Source organism: Terrapene carolina, unplaced genomic scaffold, assembly GCF_002925995.2.
Source record: "Terrapene carolina triunguis isolate 2854851 unplaced genomic scaffold, T_m_triunguis-2.0 Scaffold113, whole genome shotgun sequence".
Taxonomy (NCBI): Eukaryota; Metazoa; Chordata; order Testudines; family Emydidae; genus Terrapene; species Terrapene triunguis.
In genome coordinates this window covers 31,845,879-31,853,528 of record NW_020664464.1, presented here as the reverse complement: position 1 = coordinate 31,853,528, position 7,650 = coordinate 31,845,879, and the positions used below count along the sequence as shown (strand labels likewise).

At 42.8% G+C, this 7,650-nt stretch overlaps 1 pseudogene; it reads left to right on the top strand.

Moving 5' to 3' along the window:
• Positions 1 to 6,250: 6,250 nt before the first annotated feature.
• The window catches only part of LOC115271211, a 46,853-nt pseudogene continuing 45,453 nt past the window's right edge, over positions 6,251 to 7,650 (top strand).

Here is a 7,650-nt window from a genome sequence, read left to right as displayed (position 1 = left end):
TGGTCCTGCGGAAGGCCATATTTTTCTATCACTATCACTTGCTGGCCTCCTCTTGACCTATGCCTGTTGCACATCTCTTCTTACCTGAGATTGTAAAATCTGTCTAATAAGGAGAAAAACATCAAGTTCAGCTTCCTGGGTTGTCCACTGCATCCTCATGAAGCACCTAATCCAGTTCTGTTCTGTTCTATTTAGGTTTTATGTTCTGCACCATACACCATAGTAAGAGAGTTATACCTCTGACTCCAGTGGGAGTAGGAGCAGACTTGAACATTGTTTTTGCTTAGAGAACGCAGCTTGCTTTCGTTTTCTTTGCTGCATTATAGAGAACAATATCTTGTTCCTCAATCTTGCCCCCATGCTCTACCCTGCCTGCTGATTGTTTAAAAAGAGCACTACAATTTAATGGAAGTTTTATTACAAATAAACTATTTCAACCAGACAAGAGTGCACACTACTCAGTAGCAATAATTAAATTGCAAAGATAACAACTTTTCCTGTAGCCAGCAGTTCTTTAAATAGCCAGTGTTGCAGATATGAGAGATGTCAAGAAAGACAAAGAAAACAGCAGCCTAATACTACAGAGCCAGAGAAAAACACACTCTGAAATTAACTTGTTTTCAATCACCTCCATCCCAGGTAAGACACAGACATATTGAATGAACAAAATTAACAAAGACAATCATGGATTAGTTATGTTAAATTAGTTTGAAGATCCACAAAACAACCTACTTTATCAACATTCCTGGATATTACATTGCAAACTAAAGGTTATTTAGTCTATTATGGGGACTGGAGATATGATTTTCCTGCACTGTTCTCTGATCATATTACTATTGAGAAACTTCTCATATGCAAGTTGATGTTGGGAGGCTTTTTATGAACCTCTGCTGAATGCAGATTTGATAAACAAACTTTTGACTCCAAAGTCTTCCTATTTTTTCCTCACAAAGGATTTTAACATGGGATCTTATTCACTTCAGAAAAATCAGTCAGACCTGATCAGTAAAGGAAGGTGAAATCCCTCAGCAATTGTTCATCGAAATTAAACTCTTCTCTTTTTCTGCTACAGGCAAACTAGCTCCTTCTTTGGGAAAATGATCTGTGCAGTGAACATGTTTATAGTCTCCTGTTGACAATTTTTGGTGAGCTGTCTATTCTGTTCTAGCATTCTGCAACTGTCGGTCATCAGCTACTGGCCACTTTGGCATACTGAAAGTTTGTTGTCATTTTTACTAAAAGTAACATTATTGGTTTTAACATGAAGGGTTTGAGTGCTTTTTTTTTTAAAGATCACAATGAGGATGATTTGTTGTTACTCTTTAGGAAAACTAAGTAGGTATTGTACAAGCTTGTACAAGCTGTCTAATTTTAAGAACTAAGGGAAAAGTTCCCTTACCAGTATGCACTGCGATCCAATTGCTTGTGTTCTTTCCTTCTGCCCAGACTCTCTGTGCTTTGGGATAGGTCTGTGCTGATATTGGGAGGTGTGATTGCAGCAAATGAGGACACACCTAAGCTAGATCAAAGCTAGCTCAAGTAACAATAGCAGTGAAGCCAAGGTAGCATGGGTGGCTTCACAGGCTAGCCCTGCCCACCCAGGATTCTTGAGTACGTACCGAGGCTCCACTGCAACTTTCGCTCGAGCTAGCTTAGGTACCTCTACAGGTGGTCCATTCACTCCTCCCAGTTGCAGTGTAGACACACCTTCAAATAAATGTTTGTTACTTCTGTCAGATATTGAAGAACTGTGTGGGGTTTCTAAGGCACAGCCTCACCATTCTCAGCTTACATCTTATAAGGACCAAAACAGACAATGGAAAAAAGCATACAAAATTGTTAAGAATTGGCCTCCATGGGGTATACAGTATTCTTGCTTAGTTAGCATTTTGAATGGTTTCTCCTGTAAATATACTATCTCAAAGCCAGTTGGAGAAGAAAAGAAAGGCCAGCCAACTATCATTCTTTTAGAACCATTTCCCCAGGACTCTCGGCCCCCAATGCTGCCCCTATTGAAGTCAATAACAAAACTTCCCATGATTTTAGTGGTGCGGAACAGGGCCCTATGATTTTAATATCTAACAATTCCTACTGAATTCTAAGCTTCTCTGTTTTTACTACTTATTTATGTATAGTCCCTCTTTTCTTAGTGAAGGGTCATTATGAGGTACTCCAGAAGTCTCACTTTGCCTTTCTCCTAAATACAAGAGACACAGATAATTGGTTCTCAGAGATTCCTTTCAGCTATATTTGCATGGGTTTTTTACAATTATTTAATGATTGTCTAAAATGTCTTGCTTTGAACTAACTCAAGAAGTGGATTCTTCTGCCTTCTGTATTCTAAGTGGTTCACAGTAGGTGTTAATTTAAAATTTCTTAGAATCCTGTTATTCACTGGCGTATCTTCTTAAAAGCCACAGCAGAGGGCTTAATTAGTATATTGACTATAGTTGAAAAATTCCTTGTTATATCACAGGATTTCTTTCATTAAAATTAATTTGTAGCCTCTATTATAAGTTTCAGATTATACTGCTTTTTTCTTAAGGCTCAAATGAAACCAATCACTTACTGTTCATGGTCTTAATCCAATTAAACACATTGTGTGGTCAGGATTTCCTAAAGTGACTCATTCATAACCCTATTGAATTGAAAAGGATATGTGTAAATTGACACTTAACTTAACTCAGAGACTTCTGACTTTTTTATCTGGCATCTTGATTGGCACCACTGAGCATGTGTATACACTCTCGCCACATAAGACAACAGTTCCGCTCTTTTACTCCATCTCTCTTCCTACACAGGACATATGAAAGAATGTAGGTCACACTCACAGGATAGGAGACTGTATTTTGGAAAACCGTGACTCTGAGAAGGACACAAAGGTCAAGCTGGACAACTGACTAAACATGAGCTCCCAGTGCAGTGTGGTAGCTAAGACAGCAAATGTGATCCTCAGATGTTTAAACAGGGAAACATTGAATAGGAGAAGGGAGGTGATATTGCAATATTATTGTACATGGCATTATAGAGACCATTACTGGAATAGCAACAGTATTGTTGCCAACAGTAAGATGGCTACCTTTACATCTGCTATTGTGTGGCCAGGGAGGTTGAAGTGTTCTCCTACAGGTTTTTGTATATTGCCATTCCTGATATCTGACTTGTGTCCATTTATCCTCTTGCATAGTGACTGTCCAGTTTGGCCAATGTACATAGCAGAGGGGCATTGCTGGCACATGATGGCATATATAACATTGGTGGACGTGCAGGTGAATGAGCCGGTGATGTTGTAGCTGATCTGGTTAGGTCCTGTGATGGTGTTGCTGGTGTCGATATGTGGGCAGAGTTGGCATCGAGGTTTGTTGCATGGGTTGGTTCCTGAGTTAGAGTTGTTATGGTGTGGTGTGTGGTTGCTGGTGAGAATATGCTTAAGGTTGGTGGGTTGTCTGTGGGCGAGGACTGGCCTGCCTCCCAAGGTCTGTGAAAGTGAGGGATCATTGTCCAGGATGGGTTGTAGATCACTGATGATGCGTTGGAGAGGTTTAAGCTGAGGACTGTAGGTGATGGCCAGTGGAGTTCTGTTGGTTTCTTTTTTGGGCCTGTCTTGTAGCAGGAGGTTTCTGGGTACACGTCTGGCTCTGTTGATTTGTTTCTTTATTTCCTTGTGTGTGTATCGTAGTTTTGAGAATGCTTGGTGAAGATCTTGTAGGTGTTGGTCTCTGTCTGAGGGGTTGGAGCAGATGTGGTTGTACCTCAGCGCTTGGCTGTAGACGATGGATCGTGTGGTGTGTCCAGGGTGGAAGCTGGAGGCATGAAGGTAGGCGTAGCAGTCAGTGGATTTTCGGTATAGGGTGGTGTTAACGTGGCCATCACTTATTTGTACTGTGGTGTCTAGGAAGTGGACCGCCCATGTAGATTGGTCCAGGCTGAGGTTGATGGTGGGGTGGAAGCTGTTGAAATCATGGTGGAATTCTTCCAGGGTCTCCTTCCCATGGGTCCAGATGATGAAGATGTCATCAATGTAGCGTAGGTAGAGAAGGGGCGTGAGTGGACGAGAGCTGAAGAAGCGTTGTTCCAGGTCAGCCATAAAAATGTTGGCATATTGTGGGGCCATGCGGGTGCCCATAGCGGTGCCAATGGTCTGGAGGTATATATTGTCACCAAATTTGAAATAATTGTGCGTGAGGATAAAGTCACAGAGCTCAGCAACAAGTTGTGCTGTGTCATCATCAGGGATACTGTTCCTGACAGCTTGTATTCCATCTGTGTGTGAGATGTTTGTGTAGAGAGCCTCTACATCCATGGTGGCTAGGATGGTGTTTTCTGGGAGGTCACCAATGCATTGTAGTTTTCTCAGGAAATCAGTGGTGTCACGGAGATAGCTGGGAGTGTTGGTGGCGTAGGGTCTGAGTAGGGAGTCCACATATCCAGACAGTCCTTCAGCGAGAGTGCCAATGCCCGAGATGATGGGGCGTCCAGGATTTCCAGGTTTGTGGAAACCTCTCCAACGCATCATCAGTGATCTACAACCCATCCTGGACAATGATCCCTCACTTTCACAGACCTTGGGAGGCAGGCCAGTCCTCGCCCACAGACAACCCGCCAACCTTAAGCATATTCTCACCAGCAACCACACACCGCACCATAACAACTCTAACTCAGGAACCAACCCATGCAACAAACCTCGATGCCAACTCTGCCCACATATCTACACCAGCAACACCATCACAGGACCTAACCAGATCAGCTACAACATCACCGGCTCATTCACCTGCATGTCCACCAATGTTATATATGCCATCATGTGCCAGCAATGCCCCTCTGCTATGTACATTGGCCAAACTGGACAGTCACTACGCAAGAGGATAAATGGACATAAGTCAGATATCAGGAATGGCAATATACAAAAACTGTAGGAGAACACTTCAACCTCACTGGCCACACAATAGCAGATGTAAAGATAGCCATCTTACAGCAAAAAAATTTCAGGACCAGACTCCAAAGAGAAACTGCTGAGCTCCAGTTCGTTTGCAAATTTGACACCATCAGATCAGGATTAAACAAAGACTGTGAATGGCTATCCAACTACAGAAGCAGTTTCTCCTCCCTTGGTGTTCACACCTCAACTGCTAGCAGAGCACCTCACCCTCCCTGATTGAACTAACCTCGTTATCTCCATACTGATTTATACCTGCCTCTGGAAATTTCCATTACTTGCATCTGAAGAAGTGAGGTTCTTACCCACGAAAGCTTATGCTCCCAATACTTCTGTTAGTCTTAAAGGTGCCACAGGACCCTCTGTTGCTTTTTACAGATTCAGACTAAGACGGCTACCCTTCTGATTACTGGAATAGTCTGTCCAGTTTTGGTGTATCAACATTTTAAAATAGATGTTGACAAACTGGAAAAGGTTCCAAAAACTACAAGAATAATTTGTGGGAGTGGGGAGCAAGTGAGTCCAGCACGGTGTCCCATTTTCCCTTTGGGAAATATGGTCACCCTAGGTATAGAAGGACTTAAGACAGAGAAATACCTCAATTTTGTTTAATACATTACAGGGAATAGCTGCACACCCATGCCTCTGGTATAGCTTGCAAGCCCCTTCTACTCCTGTGGGGCCCATCCTGTTGAATAACTTCACAGCATATCTCGTTGGTTTGTCCTTGGCCTTTTTGAGTAAGACCAATCTCTGCCTCTAAGTCACCTGCCTCAGTTTAACATCTTCCAGAGTGAGGACAGCCTAAAAGGGATGTAGAGGAGATTACTATCTAGCTTGCCTCCAATGCCCGCCATCCCCCTTTACACCTCCAATGCCATAGAAGCACCTCCAGCATGCAAACAAAACTGCAAAAACAAGTCTGGAACATTGCTCCAACCCCACCCTTACCAACACGAAAGCAGATACAGTAGATTGAAATCCAAATGCACCCAGCACATTCGGCACACATAGTCCACCTACCACTTACTGACGTTCCCTCAAGAATGGGAAGAGTCTCAGGGAGGTGAGGTCACACATGCATACTAAAAATAGTATCATGAGTTGTCTGGGATATGAATTTGTTTTTATTCCCCCTACATATAACTCCCACAACACCTGCAACAGACAGACTATTAAGAACAGTGCCTCTGTGTACTGCTGACAGGCTGGCCAACTTGAGGGGGAGAAAAAGGAGGACTTGGGATGAGATATTTGCAGAACTCCAGGCAGTCACAGAGGAAAACCAGACTGGCTAAGAGGTGGAGGCTATACATGAGGACTCAGAGGGAAAAAGAAATGCAGATCTCCCAGGAGACTCTCACAATGGCCAAAGACAATGTCGCAGTGACAAGTGGAAGTGTTGCTGTGATCAAGGACAGCATCACCATGCTGATGAAAAAGGAGAACATGGAAAAAGACAGAGATGCAAAGGCAATTCATGGATGCTAACCTGAGCCAGAATGCCCTCCTGGAAAACATGCTTCTGCTAGGCCAGCAGGCCATGCAATCCTTTAATTTGGGACCTAGCCATGTCTTTCAGCTCCTGGACAATGCTGGCTGCTGGGACCAGCAGCAACTTCTAACCTCTGCATCTCCACTTCAGTGCTCCCAGCAACTCCCATTCATCTCTCAGATCCAACCTCTGGGCAATGAGAACACTTGCACCTCAGAGTCCAGCTCTTTTTGAGCTTTGCAACATCCCTGAGAATTTTGAACCAAGACACTCGACCCCAGAATCCATGTACTCTCCCCATGACCGAGGTAATGCGTACAAGAAGAGTCAATGGCAAGGTGTATACTCACCTTTAAGTTTATATACCCCCACTAAAAAGTTGTATTTGAAATATTCTTACTGTTGCACTTCAAGTTTTGTTTGCACTGTTGCAGTAATGAAAGGTTTGTGTATATTTGGTTACTTAACAAGATTGGTTAGTTAAATGTATTTCCATATACAAAGATTATTTTTTCATTGGTTTCATTCAAACTTTATTATTGGTTTTTATTGTTTGTTCACAATAAAACTATTTACAGTACATCCATTATGAGTATTCATTGCATTTAACAAAAAACTCCTTAAAAATAAAGCTGAAATAATTCATAGGGTTTTACAAAAGCACCTAAAACTTTAACCACCCCACATAATACTCCTGTGCTTGCAATGTCTGCATCCCAACAACCACAATAGTGGTGTAGAGCATTTCTGGGTCAATCCTGGCCAATAGCAATTTGAAAATGGCACAAGCCAGCCCAGAAATTCACAATTCAAGGTGGAGGGATAGCTCAGTGATTTGAGTATTGGCCTGCTAAATCCAGGGTTATGAGTTCAATCCTTGAGGGAGCCACTTAGGAATCTGGGGCAAAATCAGTACTTGGTCCTGCTAGTGAAGGCAGGGTGCTGGACTCAAGGACCTTTCAGGGTCCCTTCTGGCTCTATGAGATAGGTATATCTCCATATTATTATATTCACAGCAAAAACAATCCTGGGATGCATGCTGCTCAGCAGAGAAGCAAAGGACCACGAGATACCTTCAGAGAATGTTATGCCCTCAGTTCACAGCCAACTGTTGCCATGTGTTCACACAATGCAATTTGAAACAGAACGGGTTCTGTGCACGCACTATTGGAGCGACTTGCATTCTGAGAGTTGCCATGTATCAAAAAGTTTTGGATTA